The sequence below is a fragment of the Arachis stenosperma genome, chromosome 4, assembly GCF_014773155.1.
Source record: "Arachis stenosperma cultivar V10309 chromosome 4, arast.V10309.gnm1.PFL2, whole genome shotgun sequence".
NCBI lineage: Eukaryota > Viridiplantae > Streptophyta > Magnoliopsida > Fabales > Fabaceae > Arachis > Arachis stenosperma.
Window position 1 is genome coordinate 52,868,474 of NC_080380.1, and position 22,599 is coordinate 52,891,072.

A 22,599-nucleotide genomic window follows, 5' to 3' on the forward strand; every position below is an offset into this window, starting at 1 on the left:
AAACTAGAAATCAATGAATGTGAAAAAAACCTAGAGGAAGGAGTAGAATTCTCTCTAAGATTCAAAACTAAAGCTAAAACTATGTAGAATGAGAATGTGTCTTGATTCTCTGCTATTCTCTGGCTCTAGTCTATATTTCTGGGCCAAAGACTGGGTCTAAAATTGGCCCGAAATCGCCCCCAACATTTTTTTGCAACTGCTATACGTCGCGCATATCACACGTACACGTCACTCACGCGTGCGCATCGTTTGGCGATTTTCCTTGTCATGCGCACGCGTCATTGAACGAACTTCAATTCACGCGCACGCATGAGCCATGCGTGCGCGTCACTCCTCGCTAACTGTCTCCTTTATTTCTTGTGCTTCTTCCATTTTTGCAAGCTTCCTCTCTATCCTCCAAGCCATTCCTGCCGTATGAAGTCTGAAAACACTTAACACACAGATCACAGCATCGAATGGTATAGAGATGGATAAAAATCTACAAATTAAAGGCTCTGGAAGCAAGTTTTTAATCATAGTATTAAATCAGGAAGGCAAACATATAACATGCTAATTACATGAGCGGTGTAGGAGAAAGGTGATAAAAATCACTTAATTCAACACAAGATAAACCATAAAATAGTGATTTAACAACCTCCCCACACTTACACATTAGCATGTCCTCATGCTAAGCTCCAAGAGATCAAAAAGAATGTACAGGGACACTAGAACTCATGCAATGCAATGCAACCTATACATATGAATGCAACTATATGATGAAATGTCTATACCTACTTGGTTACGAAAATAAAAAAGTTCTTCAAGACAAACAGAAATCAAATTCCACTAATTCAAATCACACGATAAGAGACAAGTAAACTGGTAAGAAGACAGCCCATGAAAGCTGAGAACATTGAGTCAAGCTTGAACCCTCACTGGGAGTGTATATGCACTCTAGTCACTCAGGTGTATAGAGTAATCCACTCTATTCTCCTCTATTCATGCTTTCTAATACCCTGTTTTTCATCTAACCAATCAACAAATATCTAATGCACACATGAAAACATCATGAGGTCTTTTTCAAAGTTGTAATGGGGATTAGGCAAGGGTGAGGGTACATGTATGGCCAAGTGTGCTAAAAATTGAATCTTTGATTATCCTAAATTCTCACCTAACATACACACACATTCCCTGTGCTTCTAAAATCATACCTAACCACCCATAGTCTCACTTTTGTGTTTTTCACCTACTCATGCATTTAAATGTTCTTTCATTTCAACTCACATGCATTGATCTTTTTCTAGAACTTAACATTGGGGTGCTTTCATTCCCCTAAATTTTGAATTTCTTTTTTTTTTTTTGATTTTTTTCTTTTTTTGTGAAAGAATTAGAGCATCAATGCAATTAGTTTTCATAATTTGACATGAGTAGTATTCGAATTCTTAATATTTATCAATTAAGCAACATGCATTCTTATTAACCCAAGTTCCCATAGTTTCCCACACTGATATTAATACACAATCCCTATCTTAAGCTAACCAAAGATTCAATTGGGGTAATTAATTTGTTTTTCCGCTTAAGGCTAGTGATGTGGTAATATAAGGAACGAAAGGGATATATAGGCTCAAAGTGGCAAACAAGGGTAATTAGAATGGTAGGCCATTTAGGATAGTGAGCTAATAGCCGATGATTGCCTCAATCATACATATGCATGCATACATTAAACATTGGACATATAGAATGAAACAAAATATAGATTACAATCATAGAGAAGAAAAGACACAAGAATAAAAATAATGGTTAAATAATGTAACCATTCAATTAGGCTCAAAATCTTACTGGGTTGTGTGTTTTGGCTCTAAACCATGTTCCAAATTACAGTCTTCAAACAAGTTTAACATAGGATTTTGGTCTAAATTAGTGAAATTTTCAAAAATAGGGTCTTCCAAAGGAACTTATTATTTTTCAACCAAGCAGAGTATACATGCAACTAATTATTACTATGCAATATATTCTATCTAAACAAATAGAAAATTACCTACTAATTTATCTACTGGTGCTAAGAGAAACAAAAGTTACCTCCGGAAGTCAGGTACTGACCGACCTCCCCACACTTAAAGCTTGGCACCGTCCTCTGTGCCATCAGTCAGGAACAAAGGGGGGCTGGTAACAGCATTTCCACAGTCGGGTGCGTTTGGGCTCTCGGTACTGGTAGTTAAAGTGGAGTCCGGAGGGTCTGGTTGTTCTGTGGGTGGGTGGTTGCCAACAATCAGCTCCTTTAGGTATGTGAATTGGCGCTTGTTACAATGCTCCATGCGATCCAATCCTTGTAGTATCTGAAGGAGCAGCTGATTTGTTGAAGGTGCTTGTGATGTGGAAGGAGAAGGGATATCTCTGGCCGGGTCTTCAGTCCGGCTAGTAGTGGTTGCTGTGGGTCTGATGTATTTCCCACTCGAAACATAGTGATCATTCTGAGGAAGCATAGCCTTGGTGTCTCCAGCTCTATAGGGGACTCCGGCTGCTGTTCATACCCTGGGTCGAGCTGTCCGACCCGTGATGTTCGACAGACAAAGCGACCGACCTTTTCAGATCAGGACAACCCGACCTCTTTCTTAAGAGCTCGGCCAAGTCACCAAGAAAGCCCAAAGAAGGGCCCGAATAGAGGAACACGCCCCAAATCCTAAGGCAGCCCAAGCCTACAGAGAGAAGGGCGGTTCCCTTGAAGATAAGATGACCTCACTTAAAGATAAAGATAAGATAAGATAACTAACTTATCTTATCCACAGAAGGTCACTCCTCACCATTATAAATACACTAGAGCACCCAGGTATAACTCATACTCTGATTCTACTCAATTCCTGCTTAATACCCTTGCTAACTTAAGCATCGGAGTCCTTTGCAGGTGATGACAAGTCATCATATACCCATTTCTCAAGCTAATTTCACTTGTTTCACTAGTTTTTATGCACTTTCTTGCACCCTAAGTAAGCAATTTAGAGTGGAATTGCATGTTTTATTTGAATCAAACAACCACCATTTAATTGATGCTAAATCATGAGGTTTAAGCTAAATTTAATTGATTTTTAATTGATTTATAAACCTTGTGAATTTAGTGATACTTTGATTGGTTGTTTTGATTATTTTTAGGTGAAGAAAAGAAGAAAAGAAGGAAGCGTGGCTTAAGAAAGCGTGGCCCAAGGAAGAAAAGAATGTAGCGCATGGAAGGGAGGAAGCCACATTGCCCTCCACGAGAGCACACTGCCCTCCAAGGGAGCACAACAATGAACCAAGCATTCAAGGCCTCACTGCTCTGCCCTCCTTGAGGGCGGAGCACGATTCTAGGCCAAGAAATGAGAGAAGGAAAATCTCTGCCCTGCCCTCCTCAAGAGCAGCTTCGGGCTCCTCATGGAAAAATTCAAGGAAATTGTTCTTCAAGTGCCATCCATGGGTTTTGACCCAAGCTCAAGAGGGAAGGAAGTAGCGTTCAAAAGGAAGGAAAACAAGCCAAAATTAGCTTGTTTTCAACCTCCAAGGATCAAACACAAGACCTTGAGGAAGAAAGAAACTAGGCGCTACCTTGGCACCAAGAAAACCAAGAAAAAAAGGGCAACAAAAACCATCCAGCAAGTTTCAAACTTGGGACCTCACCCAAGAACAAGGAAAGCCTGCGCTGCCCTGCCCTTGTGGAGGGCAGGGCAGCATTTCTTGGTGCATGGCACACAAATTGGCACGGCCAGGAGCTTGGGCGCGCGCAGCTTGGACACACGGGCAGGAAGGCAAGGCCGCACCATGACAACATTGCCCTGCCCTCCACAAGGGCAGGGCAGCATCCTGATGCCCCTCCCAATTTGGCACGCTAGTTGGATCCACATGCAAGGCTTCCCTGCTCTGCCCTCCACAAGAGCAGAGCAACCTCCTGGGAGCAACATGGGCTGAATTTCACTCAAAAATCCAACTTAATTCATTTCTTCGCCAAATCAAAAAGCCCACTCAAAATTCTTAGATCCAAAATAGAAAGTGTATAAATAGGTGTTAGTTAGGATTAGAAGAAAAAGAGTTTTTTTTGAGAGCTTACTTTGATTTTAATTTTCATCCTTAGTCAACTTGAGAGCTGAATTTCCATTTTCTGTTTTCTGCATTGGAGGAGAGAATTCATTGCTTCTACTTCTGATCTTTTGTTTTCTTTACTGGGTTTTGATTGAATCTTGAGTGTGAAGAATTGAGGAACTTCTGTCTCAATCTCCATTTAAGATCTCTTTAATTTCCCTTATGCATAATTGAGTTCAATTCCATTTCCTTTACTGTTGCAATCTTTAATTTCTCTTTAATTGCTTTGTGAACTTGGATCTAGGAAGGCAATTGAGATCTAGAATCTGCTATCTAGTCTCTGGAGTCCTGAGATCTGATTTTATCTTTTTGGTTCTTCTGCAGAACCACTGCTGCAATTACATTTTCACTCTCTGTTTGAATTCTAGTTACTTTCAATTCATCTCTTGCTTTATTAATTGCTGCAATTTAATTTTCCTTGCTTAAATTCTGAATTTCCAGTCCTCAAATCCCTTTTTCATTCAAGCAATTTATTTTTCTTGCACTTTAAGTTACCGCAATTTACATTTCTTGCACTTTAAGTTTCAGTCATTTAATTTCTTGTTCTTTAAGATTCGGCACCTTTACTTTCAATTCCTGCAATTCATCCCTCTCCCTTTACATTTCCTGCTATTTACTTACTGTTGGATACAAAATCACTCAACCAATATTTGATTCGCTTGACTAAATCAACCACTAAACTAAAATTGCTCAATCCTTCAATCCCTGTGGGATCGACCTCACTCCCGTGAGTTTTATTACTTGATGCAACCCGGTACACTTGCCGGTGAGTTTTGTGTTGGATCGTTTTCCACACATCAACAGGTACCCCCCACCCTTCGATGATAAAGGATCAGCAGCACTCTCAGTTTCACGAGTCGGACACACCAGCTCCAGCCGTCATACACCTGTCGGACACGTCGGCTCCGACCAACACAAAAGATCTCGACCGAGATCAACCTACAATTTCAGGTAACCCTCAGAACAGCTGTCGAGACCAAATCTGAAACCAAGGCGGGAAAAGGTAAGTTCCCTGCAATCTGTCCGTGTCCGATTACTTGCCGGATGTGTCTTGGTAAGTTGAGAGGCTGGTCCGTAAGGAAACACCAAATGAGAACAGCCATGTCTGCAGTGAAAGAGGACTCATGAGTGCTTGGGAAGACGTAGTGGGAGATAATCTGTGCCCACACGCGAGCCTCCAAGGTAAGTGCTGAAGCCAATATGCCCTTAGGCCGAGATCGATGGTAACCATAGATCCACTTGCTGCCAGGTAGTGCTATAATTCTGAGAATATTGTCCCAGTCAAATTGGTATTGCTGGCACTTGAGAGAGGCTTCTTGAAATGCGTCCAATCCTTCTGGAGTAGGGAGGAGATCTAAAGCTTGCTGAATGGCCCCCTCAGATATGGGGACCTACTTCTGACGGACATAGACAGACTACAGGGTTGGCGTGTGAAAATTGGAGTAGAATTCAACTACCCTTGAAAGATTGAACTGCCGTGGCTGTCTTCGTAAGAAACCCCATTGTCTTCTGTCAATGCGGAGCTCTACCAAATCAACAATGTTGGTCAGGAGGATAAGAAGGTGATCATTGTTGTAGTTCCTCGCCGCCAGAATGGGGAACATCTGCTCACAGTAGCAGTTAGTGAGCCGCGCAGTGTCCTTTGTTGGAAAGGCTTTTTTAGATTCATTGACCTTGATGATCCTCTTGACTTGCTTTGTTGATGGTTTGACAGCTGTTGAAGATGGTTCCGCAGCTAGCGCTCTTTTTGTTCCTCTCTATGCCAGTGGTTTGGGGATAGCTTTCTTTTTACCTTTCTTGGTGGCCATCCTGAAAGGGAAAAGAGAAGTAGCATGTAAGTCCAAGGGTTAGAGCAAGGAAGAGGACAGTACGAGTGATTGATGCAGGAAAACTTGTCTCTCAACAAATTTCCCTTCGGCAAGTATACCGAATTGTCATCAAGTAAAACTCACAATAGAGTGAGGTCGAATCCCACAAGGATTGATTGGTCAAGCAACTTTAGTTAGAAGAATGTGCTAGTTGAGCTAAACAGAATTTAGATTGAGATGCAGAAATTTAAATGACTGGAAAGTAAATAACAGAAATTAAAGTGCAGAATCTTAAATGGGGATTTGGGGTAATGAGCATGAAATTAAATGGCAGAAAGTAAAGAGAATGGGTAAGATCAGAAATGAGGAAATCATTGGGTTTAGTAGATGTTGCATTCTCCGAATCAAGTTCATTCTCATCTCTTCCTCAATCAATGCATTCATTGATCTCCTTGGCAATCTTAAGTGATTGGATCCCAATTCCTTGGCAATCCAATCCCTCTAAGCTTGCACAATTGCCCAATTCCTTGATTTAATTGCTCATGGGAAGAGATGAAGTGTGGTCACTGATTATACCACATGTATTTCCAAATCAAAGTGTTGGGAGGATTACATGTCACTATATCCGCCTAAACCCCAATTTGGTCCAACATGAGAAAGCATTTCTAGCATGATCTCCTCATCCCTTTTCCAAGGCTCAAAGGAGATCCAATTATGGAGAGTTTCTTTTCCAAGACAACTAATCAATTGAATTAAGATCGAAAGCTTTCTAGGAAGATCAATAGAAAAGAAATAAGAAGAAGAATGAAAACTATAATTGATCCATCAAATTACAACAGAGCTCCCTAACCCAATGAAAGGGGTTTAGTTGTTCATAGCTCTAGAAATGAAAAATGGCAGAAAAGAAAAATCCATGCTAAAAGTGCAAAAAAGTAAATCTATAGAGAGTAGTTCCCAAAAGTGCCAAGCTTCTCTATAGTTCAAAACTACTCCTATATATACTACTCCTCTTGATCTTCTAGTGAGTTCTTCAAGTCTTGGATGTGTGCTTTGGATCTTGAGTTGAAGCAGTTCTCATCTTTAGTGGGCCCAACTTGCAGAGAAATATGAATTAGGCCTTGGGTATTTAGTAAGACTTGACATTGATTGCCGTTGTGGGTTCGAGAACGTTAGTGGCATTCACTTTTTCCACTAACGTTCCAACCTCATATATCCACGTTAAATCCAACGTTAGTGGTCTTAACGTGACCACTAACGTTGCTTTCTCAAAACTTGGCTAACATTATTGGGACTCACTTTTCCCAATAATGTTGGCTTATTGATGACAAGTCATCATATACCCATTTTTCAAGCTAATTTTACTTGGTTTGTTAGTCTTTATGCACTTTCTTGCATCCTAAGTAAGTGATTTGGAGTGAAAATACATAACTTCTTTAGATCAAGCAACTACCATGAAATTAATGTTAACTCATGAGGTTTAAGCTGAATTTAATTGATTTTTAATTGATTTATAAGCCTTGTGAATTTAGTGATACTTGGAGTGGTTGTTTTGGTTGATTGTAGGTGATGAAAGAAAGAAAAAAGGAAAAACGTGGCCTAAGAAAGCGTGGCCCAAGGAGAAGAAAACGTGGTCAAAGGAAGGAGAGGTGTGGCGCATGAAGGAGGAAAGCAAGCATTGCCCTCCACAAGGGCACACTGCCCTCTAGGAGGGCAACATAAGGGAGCAAAGCTTGAAAGGCAACTCTGCCCTGCCCACGACAAGGGCAGAGCACAAATTTGTGCCTTGGATCAAAGGAAGGAAAAACCTTGCCCTGCCCTCCACAAGGGCAGTATCGGGCCTTCATGGAAAATAAATCAAAGGAAAAAGTTTACCCTTGCTTGCCACAAGTCTCGAACATGGCACAATGAGGAAGCAAGGAACTAGGCTTCATTATGGTGCCATGAAAGCCAAGGAAAATGGGTAGCGTGTGTAACGGCCAGGTCTCGAACACGGGACTTCAATTTGGAAACACTGCCCTGCCTTCCGCGAGGGCAGGGCAGCATTTTGTTGTGGCACGGCCAGCGCACCAAACTGGCGCACCAAGGGACGATAGGGCAGCATCCTGCACACCAAGCTCGCACCACACGCACGCACCATGGGCTAGACGCATCAATTTTCTGCCCTGCCCTCCGCAAGGGCAGGGCAGCCTCCTGGAAGCAATTTTTCATGGGCCAAAAATTGAATTAAAAATCCAATTTAATTCAATTCTTCACCAAATCAAAAGCCCATCCAAATCCCAAGATCCAAGAATAGAAAGTGTATAAATAGGAGTTAGTTTGATGTAATTAGGACTTTTTACTTTCAACTTTTACATTTTACCTTTTTCTTCACTTTTGAACTTTGATCTTTCTTTTGAGCTTTGAATCTTCTTTTTTATTTTTGAACTTTGGAACTTCTCCTGGTGACTTCACTGAGATTTTAGAGAATTAGGGAGGAGAATTGATCTCTCTTCTTCCTCGTTCTTGCTTGAGCAATTTTACTTTTCTTGTCTTGAGTTTTGGGTGTGAAGAATTGAGGAAATTCTGTCTCAATCTCCATTCAAAATCTCTTTAATTCCTCTTCTGCATAATTGAGTTGAATTTCATTTCCTTTACTGCTTCTTCTTTAAATTCTTGTCAATTGCTTTGTGAACTTGGATCTGGGAAGGCAATTGAGATCTAGACTTTGCTTTCTAGTCTCTTGAGTCCTAAGATCCCATTTTCCTTTTTGGTTCTTCTGTAAACCCTGCTGCAATTTAATTTCATTTCCTGTTTGAATTGTAGTTACTTCCAATTCATCTCCTGCTTTATTAATTGTTGCAATTTACTTTCCCTTGCTGAAATTCAGAATTCCCAATCCTCAACTCCCCTTTTCCATTCAAGCAATTTATATTTCTTGCATTTTAAGTTAATGCAATTTACATTTCTTGCACTTTAAGTTTCAGTCATTTACTTTCTTGTTCTTTAAGATTCAGCAAATTTACTTTCCTGCTCTTTAATTTACTGCAATTCTCCCCTCTCCCTTTACATTCCAAGCAATTTAGCTTCTGTTAAAGATAAACCACTCAACTAATATTTGATTCGCTTGACTAAATCAACCACTAAACTAAAATTGCTCAATCCTTCAATCCCTGTGGGATCGACCTCACTCCCGTGAGTTTTATTACTTGATGCGACCCGGTACACTTGCCGGTGAGTTTTGTGTCGGATCGTTTTCCGCACATCACTTATACCCCTTCGCAAATGTTAATGGGAATCACTTTTCCCATTAACGTTGCTTAGTGCCCCTATGTTCCTACGTTAGAGTCCACGTTAGTATAGCTAACGTGACTCTTAACGTAGGTGTGATCCACCATCGAGAGCGCTAGTGACACTCACCTTTGTCACTAATGCTCCAAATGCCACATTTTCTACGTTGGAACTCACGTTAACTAAGTTAACGTGGCTCTTAACGTAGTAGTGATTCCACCTTCCAACGTTAATGATAAAAGTTAGTGTCACTAACGTTGGCTCTTTTATCTCAACTCCACATTAACTTTCACGTTAATAGTCTTAACATGAAAGTTAACGTAGGCAATGCTAGATGATCCAACGTTAGTGACAAAAGTGAGTGTCACTAACGTTGGCTTTTGTTTCCTCTTCCACGTTAGAGTTCACGTTAACTAAGTTAACGTGACTCTTAACGTGGATCATTGCCAAGTTCTCAACGTTAGTGGTGTTCACTTTTACCATTAACGTTGGAGTTCTTTTTCTTCTATGTTAACTACCACGTTAACTTAGTTAACGTGGCAAGTAACATGAGCTTTGGATGGCTTCGCAGGCGTTATTGGTGATCACTTTTCTCATTAACGTTGCAAGCTTTACCATTCTACGTTAGTGTTCACGTTAACTAGGTTAACGTGAATACTAACGTGGTTCTTCCTTGCTTCCTTTGCCCTGAAAACAAGCAATTAAAGTGCATCAAAGCTCTAGCCAAAGTCATGAGATTGTGAATCATCAATTTATCATGCAATTCTAGCAAAATACTCATGAAATTATGCAAAGTTCACAAAAGTTGCTTGAATCAAGGTGTAAGTGTAATTTCATCCAAAACTTGCCTTATTCACTAAGAAAATGCATGAAACTACCCTAAAACAGTAAAGAAAAGGTCAGTGAAACTGGCCTAGATGCTCTGGCATCACGACACCAAACTTAAAGCCTGCTTGTCCCTAAGCAAGTACTGAAGCATAAGAAGAATGAAATGAAATAACAAGAATTTAAGATAGAAGTAGCATTCTTGGTTTATGGGGTTTCATGCATAGCAACTTAGGTTCTTTCCCTCTAGGTTTCAAGCCTTTATCAAATCTTTAGTTACCTTCTTGATTGCATCCTTTGAGGCTTCTTTCTTATTGATCCTTCCTTCTTTTTCAAAGTTATTTTTCTTTTTGCTAAGTGCTTTGTAAGAGGGCGACCCTTTATGATAAGCTTTCAGCCAACACTCCCAAACCAGTTGGTTTTAAGGTGCTAGGTGTTAAGACACCCCTAAGGACTTACTCCCTCAAGTCTCTTTCCCTCATACATACACACCACAGGCATATGGTTTGTTATTTTTCCTTTCTTGAGACCTTGGTGTCCAACACCTCTTTGGGTTACTAAGTGTTTTGTATCAAAGGTTACTCTTGATAGTGGACTTTCAGCTGATAATCCTGGATTAGTTAATCCAAGTTACAAAGTGATAATGCACCCCTAAGAGCTTATTCATCCAAGTATATCCTTTGTACATAAACACCACAGACATATGCCTCAGTTTTGAAACCCTTAATGCCTAGCATTGTTTCTTATTCTGTTTCTTTCCTTTTCACTTTTATTGCTCTTTCTCTTTTCTTATTGGGATCTTATTGTTTAGCTAGTCTTAAAGGGTGTGTTTCAAACAAATGACTTAGGATAGATAGTTGCTTTCTTTCCTTCTTTAGTGAACCAACTTAGCTTACTAATCAACCTACCACAAACATTCAGAATGCACTTCATAAAATACTCCACTTTTGTTCTTTTCATAACATTTTCCTTTTGATTAACTTAAAGAGACAAGCATACAAGTAAGAAAGGTGAAAGTGAACACTTAAGACATTAAGCTAGCACACTTAGTCTAAGTAATAAAACTTAAATGCATAATTGAAAGTCCTAAACTACCATGGAAGTATGTTCTATTTCATGCATGATTTTCCTTATTTAAAGCTTTGAAAAAGATAAACTAAGAAGGAACTTCACCATGTTTCACTTATTGGTATGCTCGTGTTCTTCTGCTTCCTTGTCCTCTTGAAGTTTACTTTGTCCACTTGTGCTTCCTCTCATTCGATTCATTCTGGCTATCTTCCAATCCTCCAGTGCCTTCCTTACTGAATCATGACTTTGTTCTATCCTTTCGCACTCCACTCGTGCTAACTCATCTTTTACATCTTCATATTTTGTTATCCTAGGATGCAAAACAGGCAGTTGTCTGACTAGGTACCCAAGCCTGGCTTGGGTATTCACATGATACCCAGTCTCACTCATGTAGACACCTTCTGAAAATGCTCTATATTCATCAAAAAGATATGCTTGTTCTCTTTGTTTCCGATGCATCTCATGGATGTGTGCACCTTGATGTGCTTGGATGTTGGTTAGCCTTTGGATGGCTTCTTGTTGCTGATCTTACTTTTGATTCAGGTTGTGGAATGCTTCATTCCATTGTCTTCCTTGTTCCAATTGCTAGTCCATCAATTGTTTTTGCCATTCCCCTTGCTGATCCATCCATCTAGAGAATGATCCTTCTTGGCGGTCTATTAATTGCAATTGAAACTCCCTTTGTGCCCCTTGATTTTCCATGCATTGCCTAGATAAGGTATCAATAGCCTCTTACAATTGGCAAGTCTAATTAAAGAATTTATACTTGCATTTTTTATTTCTCTGTGGTAGAAATATATATAAAGAGTATGTTGAACCTTTTCAGAAATATAGCCTAGACTGATATTTTCATTATTTAAAATTGAAAATAAATGAACCAACCTCGAACATACCCCACAGGGGAAATTGATTCAGCAATATTGAATTAAACCCTCATGAATCCGTTTCTTTATAACAATTCCTGTTAAACCCATTTCACGCATTCATTAAGGTATTAAGGTGGCTGAAGTTTGCTCCTGTGGATGTTGTTCTTCTTCGGCTTGATGAGCTGGCCTCTTTGGTACCCTTCGTGGGGGTAGTGGAGTTGCAGCAGCGTGCATCCGATGATAAGTGATTGGAAGACCAACCTTTATCCACTCGGGGTTTTCATCCTCAAATATCACCCTGGCCAGTTGCAAAGGCGAAAGATAGTGCTGGGATAACCCAACTTTCCTCCAGAATCGCTCTTCTCAGCAAGCTTCCGAATGCCTTGGGCTATGAGTTCATGAGCCTTGATCTCTCCTCCCTTCATTAGACATTGCACCATCGTTGCTCTCTTGAGGTTTACCTCTGAGTTGTTTCCAGCTGGGAGGATGGATCTCCTTACAATTTTGAACCAACCTTTAGCTTCAGGGAGGAGATCTCATCTTTTTATAAATTTGGGCTTCCTCTTGGGACCTCTTTCCCAATCTGCTCCTTGCACACATATATCCTGTATAATCTGGTCATAATTGTGGTTTTTGTCCATTCTCGAGTAATAGCTCTCCTCTTCAAAGGGTATGCTTCTCAATTTCAACACTCTCATGATAGTCATGGGACTAAAATCTACCATGACTCCTCTCACAAATCTTGTGTATGAGTCATCTCCCTTGTCTTGCCTAACTGCATTTGCATAGAACTCTCTTACTAGAGTTGCATTCACCCTTGTGATGGGATCGGTGAGGAGCTCCCATTGGCGTTGTTCCACCTTCCTTGTGATTTCTGGACACTCGGCTATTGTGACTTGAAAGCCTAGTTCATAAATAATTTCTTTCTCAGTCATTCACCCATACTGGAGTGCATGATAAAAGGTTCTAAATCACCCTTCATCAAAAAGGGGATGCTCTATGGGTGCCTTCCCTTTTTGTCTCTTGGAGCTTGATGATGCCATGCAAGATTGTTGATGTGTTGGTTATTCTCAAGATGGCTATGAGGGTGTATGTGAGGCCTTGGTGGAGGTGGATGTGTGTATGACCGAAAGGAGGGAATGGGAAGGGTAAGAATAAGTGTGTATGGAGGGGTTGTGTGAAGGGGTTTATATAAGAAGATGGCAATTGATTGAAGGGTGTGGATTGATGATGTTATTTGCTAGTGGACGGTTGGGGTTTTAGGATTGAATGAGCACAAGGATCACCTTCTTTATGGGGGTCTTGGTTCGGTCCTCAAGATTGTCCACTCCCAATGTTGCATGGCAACACTTCCAAGGACATTCCCCATGAAGACAAGTATGAAATTCCTTTGGTGTAGTGGCCGAATATCCCTTCCTCAATTGTCCTATCAAGTACCATCAATGTCCTTTTTTTGATTCCCTATATACGAAAAGAAAATGCAATGGGTTATTTGAAATTTTTGGTGGGAAAAAGTATGACCTAACAAAATATTTCTTTTTCTTTTGTTTTTATATGACTAAATGCTTTCCATGAATGTAAATCAATCAACCATTAAGCTTCACATGCATGCACGTTGGTACACCAAACTTGTTTGTGATCATATGATGCAACAAGTTTGGGGAATAAATCTTCCTCATAGGGTGTGTTCAAACCTTACTTGATATGCTTACAACACCAAACTTATCATGCACTATACATTGCATGTAGAGGAACTTTATATTAGTTGTCAAAATTGATTTGAAATTCCATGGAAATTGCCTTATTACTATTATTAGAGATTTAAGAAAAGAGGTATAGAACATGGGTTGCCTCCCAAAAAGCGCTTCTTTAACGTCATTAGCTTGACGGTTGACCCTTGTCAGGGTGGTTGGTGGTGCTTGAAATCCTCTCCTCTTGTAGTGAACCTATGTCCATTGGCTTTGTTGATAAGCTTCATATGCTTCAAAGATAAGATTTTGTTGATAGTGTACACAGGAGGCAGCTGAGATGGAATAGTGGGGAGGTGAGGTGGTATAGATGGAAAGTATGTAGAGATCACTTCATCACCTGGCGAAAAATTTTCTGTAGGAATTTTCTTATTTCTCCATCCCATTGGAACTTTCTTCTTTGTATCTCTTGATGCTTGCTTGTTCTCTATAGCTCCTTTCCTTAAGGGATCCTTGTTGTTTCCTCTGCATGAATCTGGTGGTTCTGGATCCATTTGGATTACCTTTGAATGAGGTTCTTCTTGAATGCATGGCTTCCCGACCAATGGGGTTTCCAATTGTGTTGTTTGTGCCTGATGAGCGGATAATTTATACGCTTTTTGGCATTGTTTTTAGGTAGTTTTTAGTAAGTTTAAGCTACTTTTAGGGATGTTTTCATTAGTTTTTATGTTAAATTCACATTTCTGGACTTTACTATGAGTTTGTGTATTTTTCTGTGATTTCAGGTAATTTCTGGCTGAAATTGAGGGACTTGAGCAAAACTCTGAAAAAGGCTGACAAAGGACTGCTGATGCTGTTGGAATCTAACCTCCCAGCACTCGAAATGGATTTTCTGGCGCTATAGAACTCCAATTAGCGCGCTCTCAACGACTTTGGAAAGTAGACATCCAGAGCTTTCCAGCAATATATAATACTCCATACTTTATTCGGAAATTGATGACGTAACTTGGCGTTGAACGCCAAGTACATGCTGCTGTCTGGAGTTAAACGCCAGAAACACGTCATGATCCAGAGTTGAACGCCCAAAACACGTCATAACTTGGAGTTCAACTCCAATAAAAGCCTCAGCTCGTGGATAGACCAAGCTTAGCCCAAACATACACCAAGTGGGCCCCGAAAGTGGATTTATGCATCAATTACTTACTCATGTAAACCCTAATAGCTAGTTTATTATAAATAGGACTTTTTACTAGTGTATTAGACATCTTGGGACGATTAGTTCTCAGATCATGGGGGCTGGCCATTCGGCCATGCCTGAACCTTTCACTTATGTATTTTCAACGGTGGAGTTTCTGCACACCATATATTAAGGGTGTGGAGCTCTGCTGTACCTCAAGTTTCAATACAATTATTATTACTTTCTATTCAAATCTCTTTTATTCTTATTCCAAGATATACGTTGCACTTCACCTTGATGAATGTGATGATCCGTGACACTCATCATCATTCTCACCTATGAACGCACGTGACTGACAACCACTTCCGTTCTACCTTAGGCCGGGCGCATATCTCTTAGATTCCCCAACAGAATCTTCGTGGTATAAGCTAGAATTGATGGCAGCATTCTTGAGAATCCGGAAAGTCTAAACCTTGTCTATGGTATTCCGAGTAGGATTCTGGGATTGAATGACTGTGACGAGCTTCAAACTCCTGAAGGCTGGGCGTGATGACAAACGCAAAAGAATCAAGGGATTCTATTCCAACTTGATTGAGAACCGACAGATGATTAGCCGTGCTGTGTGGTGCACGAAATTGTGATCAATACTTTTCAAAACATAAACAATCCCTAGTAATGGCTCCAAAGACTTGGTGCTCAATACCATGGCATAAACACAACTTCGCACAACTAACCAGCAAGTGCACTGGGTCGTCCAAGTAATAAACCTTACGCGAGTAAGGGTCGATCCCACGGAGATTGGTGGTATGAAGCAAGCTATGGTCATCTTGTAAATCTCAGTCAGGCAGACTCAAATGGATATAGTGATGAACGAAAATAACATAAAAGATAAAGATAGAGATACTTATGTATATCATTGGTGTAAGAGCTTCAGACAACCGTATGAAGATGCCTTCCCTTCCGTCTCTCTGCTTTCCTACTGCCTTCATCCAATCCTTCTTACTCCTTTCCATGGCAAGCTCGTGTAGGGTTTCACCGTTGTCAATGGCTACCTCCCATCCTCGCAGTGAAAGCTAATGCTCACGCACTCTGTCACAGTATGGCCAATCACCGGTCGGTTCCCGCTCCTACTGGAATAGAATCCCTCTTTTGCGTCTGTCACTAACGCCCAGCAGGTTAGAAGTTTGAAGCACGTCACAGTCATTCAATCATTGAAACCTACTCAGAATACCACAGACAAGGTTAGACCTTCCGGATTCTCTTGAATGTCGCCATCAGTTCTTGCCTATACCACGAAGACTCTGATCTCACGGAATGGCTGGCTCGTTTGTCAGGCGAGCACTCGGTTGTCAGGCGATCAACCATGCATCATGCAATCAGAAATCCAAGAGATATTCACTAAGCCTCAGATGCTTGTAGAACAAGAATGGTTGTCAGTCACCTTGTTCATAGGTGAGAATGGTGATGAGTGTCAATCATCACCTTCATCAAGTTGAAGAACAAGTGATATCTTAATAGAAGAACAATAGTAATTGCATTAATACTCGAGGTACAGCAGAGCTCCACACCTTAATCTATGGTGTGTAGAAACTCCACCGTCGAAAATACATAAGAACAAAGTCTAGGCATGGCCGAATGGCCAGCCTCCCAAAGTGAGTTCAATCCTCAAAACATGATCAAAAGACTCTCTATATCTATTACAATACTAAAAGGTCCTACTTATAGAAAACTAGTAGCCTAGGGTGTACAGAGATGAGTAAATGACATAAAAATCCACTTCCGGGCCCACTTGGTGTGTGCTTGGGCTGAGCAATGAAGCATTTTCGTGTAGAGACTTCTCTTGGAGTTAAACGCCAGCTTTTATGCCAGTTTGGGCGTTTAACTCCCAATTAGGTGCCAGTTCCGGCGTTTAACGCTGGAATTTCTGTAGGTGACTTTGAACGCCAGTTTGGGCCATCAAATCTTGGGCAAAGTATGGACTATCATATATTGCTGGAAAGCCCAGGATGTCTACTTTCCAACGCCGTTGAGAGCGCGCCAATTGGGCTTCTGTAGCTCCAGAAACTCCACTTCGAATGCAGGGATGTCAGAATCCAACAGCATCTGCAGTCCTTTTCAGTCTCTGAATCAGATTTTTGCTCAGGTCCCTCAATTTCAGCCAGAAAATACCTGAAATCACAGAAAAACACACAAACTCATAGTAAAGTCCAGAAAAGTGAATTTTAACTAAAAACTAATAAAAATATATTAAGAACTCAACTAAAACTACTAAAAACATACTAAAAACAATGCCAAAAAGCGTACAAATTATCCGCTCATCACAACACCAAACTTAAATTGTTGCTTGTCCCCAAGCAACTAAAGATCAAATAAGATAAAAAGAAGAGAATATGCAATGAGCTCCAAAAACATCTATGAAGATCAGTATTAATTAGATGAGCGGGGCTTTTAGCTTTTTGCCTCTGAATAGTTTTGGCATCTCACTTTATCCTTTGGAACTCAGAATGATTGGCTTCTTTAGGAACTCAGAATCCAGATAGTGTTATTGATTCTCCTAGTTAAGTATGATGATTCTTGAACACAGCTACTTTATTGAGTCTTGGCTGTGGCCCAAAGCACTCTGTCTTCCAGTATTACCACCGGATACATACATGCCACAGACACATAATTGGGTGAACCTTTTCAGATTGTGACTCAGCTTTGCTAAAGTCCCCAATTAGAGGTGTCCAGGGTTCTTGAGCACACTCTTATTTGCCTTGGATCACAACTTTATTTCTTTCTTTTTCATCAATTTTTTTTTTGTATTCACTGCTTTTTCTTGCTTCAAGAATCATTTTTATGATTTTTCAGATCCTCAGTAACATGTCTCCTTTTTCATCATTCTTTCAAGAGCCAACATTCATAAACCACAAATTCAAAAGACATATGCACTGTTCAAGCATACATTCAGAGAACAAAAGTGTTGCCACCACATCAAAATAATTAAACTGTTATAAAATTCAAAATTCATGCAATTCTTTTCCTTTTCAATTAAGCACGTTTGTTTAAGAAAGGTGATGGATTCATAGGACATTCATAACTTTAAGGCATAGACACTAAGACACTAATGATCATAAGACACAAACATGGATAAACATAAGCACTAAAATTCGAAAAACAGAAGAATAAAGAACAAGGAAATCAAGGAACGGGTCCACCTTAGTGATGGCGGCTCTTCCTTCCTCTTGAAGGTCCTATGGAGTGCTTGAGCTCCTCAATGTCTCTTCCTTGCCTTTGTTGCTTCTCTCTCATGATTCTTTGATCTTCTCTTATTTCATGGAGGAGAATGGAGTGTTCTTGGTGCTCCACCCTTAGTTGTCCCATGTTGGAACTCAATTCTCCTAGGGAGGTGTTTAGTTGCTCCCAATAGTTTTGTGGAGGAAAGTGCATCCCTTGAGGCATCTCAGGGATCTCATGATGAGAGGGGTCTCTTGTGTGCTCCATCCGTTTCTTGGTAATGGGCTTATCCTCATCAATGGTGATGTCTCCCTCTATGTCAACTCCAACTGAATAACAGAGGTGACAAATGAGGTGAGGAAAGGCTAACCTTGCTAAGGTAGAGGACTTATCCGCCACCTTGTAGAGTTCTTGGGCTATAACCTCATGAACTTCCACTTCTTCTCCAATCATGATGCTATGGATCATGATGGCCCGGTCTAAAGTAACTTCGGACCGGTTGCTAGTGGGAATGATTGAGCGTTGGATAAACTCCAACCATCCTCTAGCCACGGGTTTGAGGTCATGCCTTCTCAATTGAACCGGCTTGCCTCTTGAATCTTTCTTCCATTGTGCGCCCTCTTCACATATGATTGTGAGGACTTGGTCCAACCTTTGATCAAAGTTGACCCTTCTTGTGTAAGGATGTTCATCTCCTTGCATCATAGGCAAGTTGAACGCCACCCTCACACTGTCCGGACTAAAATCCAAGTATTTCCCCCGAACCATAGTAAGATAATTCTTTGGATCTGGGTTCATACTTTGATCATGGCTCTTGGTGATCCATGCATTGGCATAGAACTCTTGAACCATCAAGATTCCAACTTGTTGAATGGGGTTGGTAAGTACTTCCCAACCTCTTCTTTGGATCTCATGGCGGATCTCCGGATATTCACCCTTTTTGAGTGAAAAGGGGACCTCAGGGATCACCTTCTTCAAGGCCACAACTTCATAGAAGTGGTCTTGATGCACCCTTGAGATGAACCTATCCATCTCCCATGACTCGGAGGTGGAAGCTTTTGCCTTCCCTTTCCTCTTTCTAGAGGTTTCTCCGGCCTTGGATGCCATAATGGTTATGGAAAAACGAAAAAGCAACGCTTTTACCACACCAAACTTAAAATGTTTGCTCATCCTCGAGCAAAAGAAGAAAGAAGAGAGTAGAAGAAGAAGAAATGAGGAAGAGGGAGATGGTGGTGTATTCGGCCAAAGAGGGGGAGAAGTGGTGTTTAGTTTGTGTGAAAATGAAGGAATGAAGAAGGGTATTTATAGGAGAGAGGGAGGATGAGGTTCGGCCATTATGGGTGGGTTTGGGAGGGAAAGTGGTTTGAATTTGAAGAGTGAGGTTGGTGGGGTTTTATGAAGGATGGATGTGAGTGGTGAAGAGAAAGATGGGATTTGATAGGTGAAGGGGTTTTGGGGAAGAGGTATTGAGGTGATTGGTGAATGGGAGAAGAAGAGAGAGAGTGGTGGTGGGGTTGGTGGGGATCCTGTAGGGTCCACAGATCCTGTGGTGTCAAGGAAAAGTCATCCCTGCACCAAATGTTGCTCAAAATAACGTTTTGAGCTATTTCTGGCGTTAAACACCGGGCTGGTGCCCATTCCTGGCGTTTAACGCCAGGTTCTTGCCCTTTTCTGGCGTTTAACGCCAGTCTGGTGCCCCTTTCAGGCGTTAAACGCCCAGAATGGTGCCAGACTGGGCGTTAAACGCCCAACTGCTAAGCTTACTGGCGTTTGAACGCCAGCAGCATCTTCCTCCAGGGTGTGCTGTTTTTCTTCCTGTTTTTCATTCTGTTTTTGCTTTTTCAATGGATTTTGGGACTTCTTATGATCATCAGCCTACAAAAAACATAAAATAACAAAAGAAACTATATAGATTATAATCATTGGGTTGCCTCCCAACAAGCGCTTCTTTAATGTCAGTAGCTTGACAGAGGGCTCTCATGGAGCCTCACAGATACTCAGAGCAATGTTGGAACCTCCCAACACCAAACTTAGAGTTTGAATGTGGGGGTTCAACACCAAACTTAGAGTTTGGTTGTGGCCTCCCAACACCAAACTTAGAGTTTGACTGTGGGGGCTCTTCTTGACTCTGATTTGAGAGAAGCTCTTCATGCTTCATCTCTATGGTGACAGAGGGATATCCTTGAGCCTTAAACACAAAGGATTCTTCATTCACTTGAATGATCAGTTCACCTCCATCAACATCAATCACAGCCTTTGCTGTGGCTAGGAAGGGTCTGCCAAGGATGATGGTTTCATCCATGCACTTCCCAGTCTCTAGGACTATGAAATCAGTAGGAATGTAATGGTCTTCAACCTTTACCAGAACATTCTCTACAAGTCCATGAGCTTGTTTTCTTGAGTTGTCTGCCATCTCTAGTGAGATTTTTGCAGCTTGTACCTCAAAGATCTTTAGCTTCTCCATTACTGAGAGAGGCATGAGGTTTACACTTGACCCTAAGTCACACAGAGCCTTCTTGAAGGTCATGGTGCCTATGGTACAAGGTATGGAAAACTTCCCAGGATCTTGCCTCTTTTGAGGTAATTTCTGCCTAGACAAGTCATCCAACTCTTTGGTGAGCAAAGGAGGTTCATCCTCCCAAGTCTCATTTCCAAATAACTTGTCATTTAGCTTCATGATTGCTCCAAGGTATTTAGCAACTTGCTCTTCAGTGACATACTCATCCTCTTCAGAGGAAGAATACTCATCAGAGCTCATGAAAGGCAGAAGTAAGTCCAATGGAATCTCTATGGTCTCATTTTGAGCCTCAGATTCCCATGGTTCCTCATTGGGGAACTCAGTGGAGGTTAGTGCACGCCCATTGAGGCCTTCCTCAGTGGCGTTCACCTCCTCTCCTTCCTCTCCAAATTCGGCCATGTTGATGGCCTTGCACTCTCCTTTTGGATTTTCTTCTGTGTTGCTTGGGAGAGTACTTTGAGGGAGTTCAGTAACTTTCTTGCTCAGCTGTCCCACTTGTCCTTCCAAACTCCTAATGGAGGACCTTGTTTCATTCATGAAACTTTGAGTGGTTTTAATTAGATCAGAGACCATGGTTGCTAAGTCAGAGGGGTTCTGCTTAGGATTCTCTATCTGTTGCTGAGAAGATGATGGAAAAGGTTTGCCATTGTTAAACCTGTTTCTTCCACCATTATTATTGAAACCTTGTTGAGGTCTCTCTTGGTTCTTCCATGAGAGATTTGGGTGATTTCTCCATGAAGAATTATAGGTGTTACCATAGGGTTCTCCTAGGTAATTCACCTCTTCCATTGAAGGGTTCTCAGGATCATAAGCTTCTTCCTCAGATGAAGCCTCCTTAGTACTGCTTGGTGCATTTTGCATTCCAGACAGACTTTGAGAAATCAAATTGACTTGTTGAGTCAATATTTTGTTCTGAGCCAGTATGGCATTCAGAGCATCAATCTCAAGAACTCCTTTCTTCTGACTAGTCCCATTGTTCACAGGATTCCTTTCAGAAGTGTACATGAATTGGTTATTTGCAACCATTTCAATTAGCTCTTGAGCCTCTGTAGGCGTCTTCTTCAGATGAAGATATCCCCCAGCAGAGCTATCCAAAGACATCTTGGATAGTTCAGAGAGACCATCATAGAAAATACCTATGATGCTCCATTCAGAAAGCATGTCTGAAGGACATTTTCTGATTAATTGTTTGTATCTTTCCCAAGCTTCATAGAGGGATTCTCCATCCTTCTGTCAGAAGGTTTGGACTTCCACTCTAAGCTTACTCCATCTTTGTGGTGGAAAGAACTTTGCCAAGAAGGCATTGACTAGCTTTTCCCAAGAGTCCAGGCTTTCTTTAGGTTGAGAGTCCAACCATATTCTAGCTCTGTCTCTTACAGCAAAAGGGAATAGCATCAGTCTATAGACCTCAGGGTCAACCCCATTAGTCTTGACTGTGTCACAGATTTGTAAGAATTCAGCTAAGAACTGATGAGGATCTTCCATTGGAAGTCCATGGAACTTGCAATTCTGTTGCATTAGAGAAACTAATTGAGGCTTAAGCTCAAAGTTGTTTGCTCCAATGGCAGGGATAGAGATGCTTCTCCCATAAAAATCAGGAGTAGGTGCAGTAAAGTCACCCAGCACCTTCCTTGCATTGTTTGCATTATTGTTGTTTTCGGCTGCCATGTCTTCTTCTTCTTTGAAGAATTCGGTCAGGTCCTCTAAAGAGAGTTGTGCTTTGGCTTCTCTTAACTTTCTCTTCAAGGTCCTTTCGGGTTCAGGGTTAGCTTCAACAAGAATGCCTTTGTCTCTGCTCCTGCTCATATGAAAGAGAAGAAAACAAGAAAATGTGGAATCCTCTATGTCACAGTTATAGAGATTCCTTGAGGTGTCAGAGGAAAAGAGAAATAGAAAGAAAAAGGAGAAGAAGAATTCGAACTTTACTTAGATAAGGTTCGAATTGTGCATTGAGAAGGAGTAGTACTCCATAAATAGAAGGATGTGAGAAGGAGGGGAGAGAATTTTCGAAAATTTAATTAAAAAGATTTTGAAAACATTTTGAAAAATTGATTGATAATTTTCGAAAATTCAGAGTGAA

General features: G+C 40.9%; 1 non-coding gene across 1 annotated transcript; it reads left to right on the forward strand.

Moving 5' to 3' along the window:
- The first annotated feature begins 21,674 nt into the window (after nt 1-21,674).
- Nucleotides 21,675-21,782, forward strand: LOC130977209 (small nucleolar RNA R71). Its single transcript, XR_009084911.1, has one exon. It is a non-coding gene; the product is annotated as a small nucleolar RNA R71 (small nucleolar RNA).
- Nucleotides 21,783-22,599: the final 817 nt, after the last annotated feature.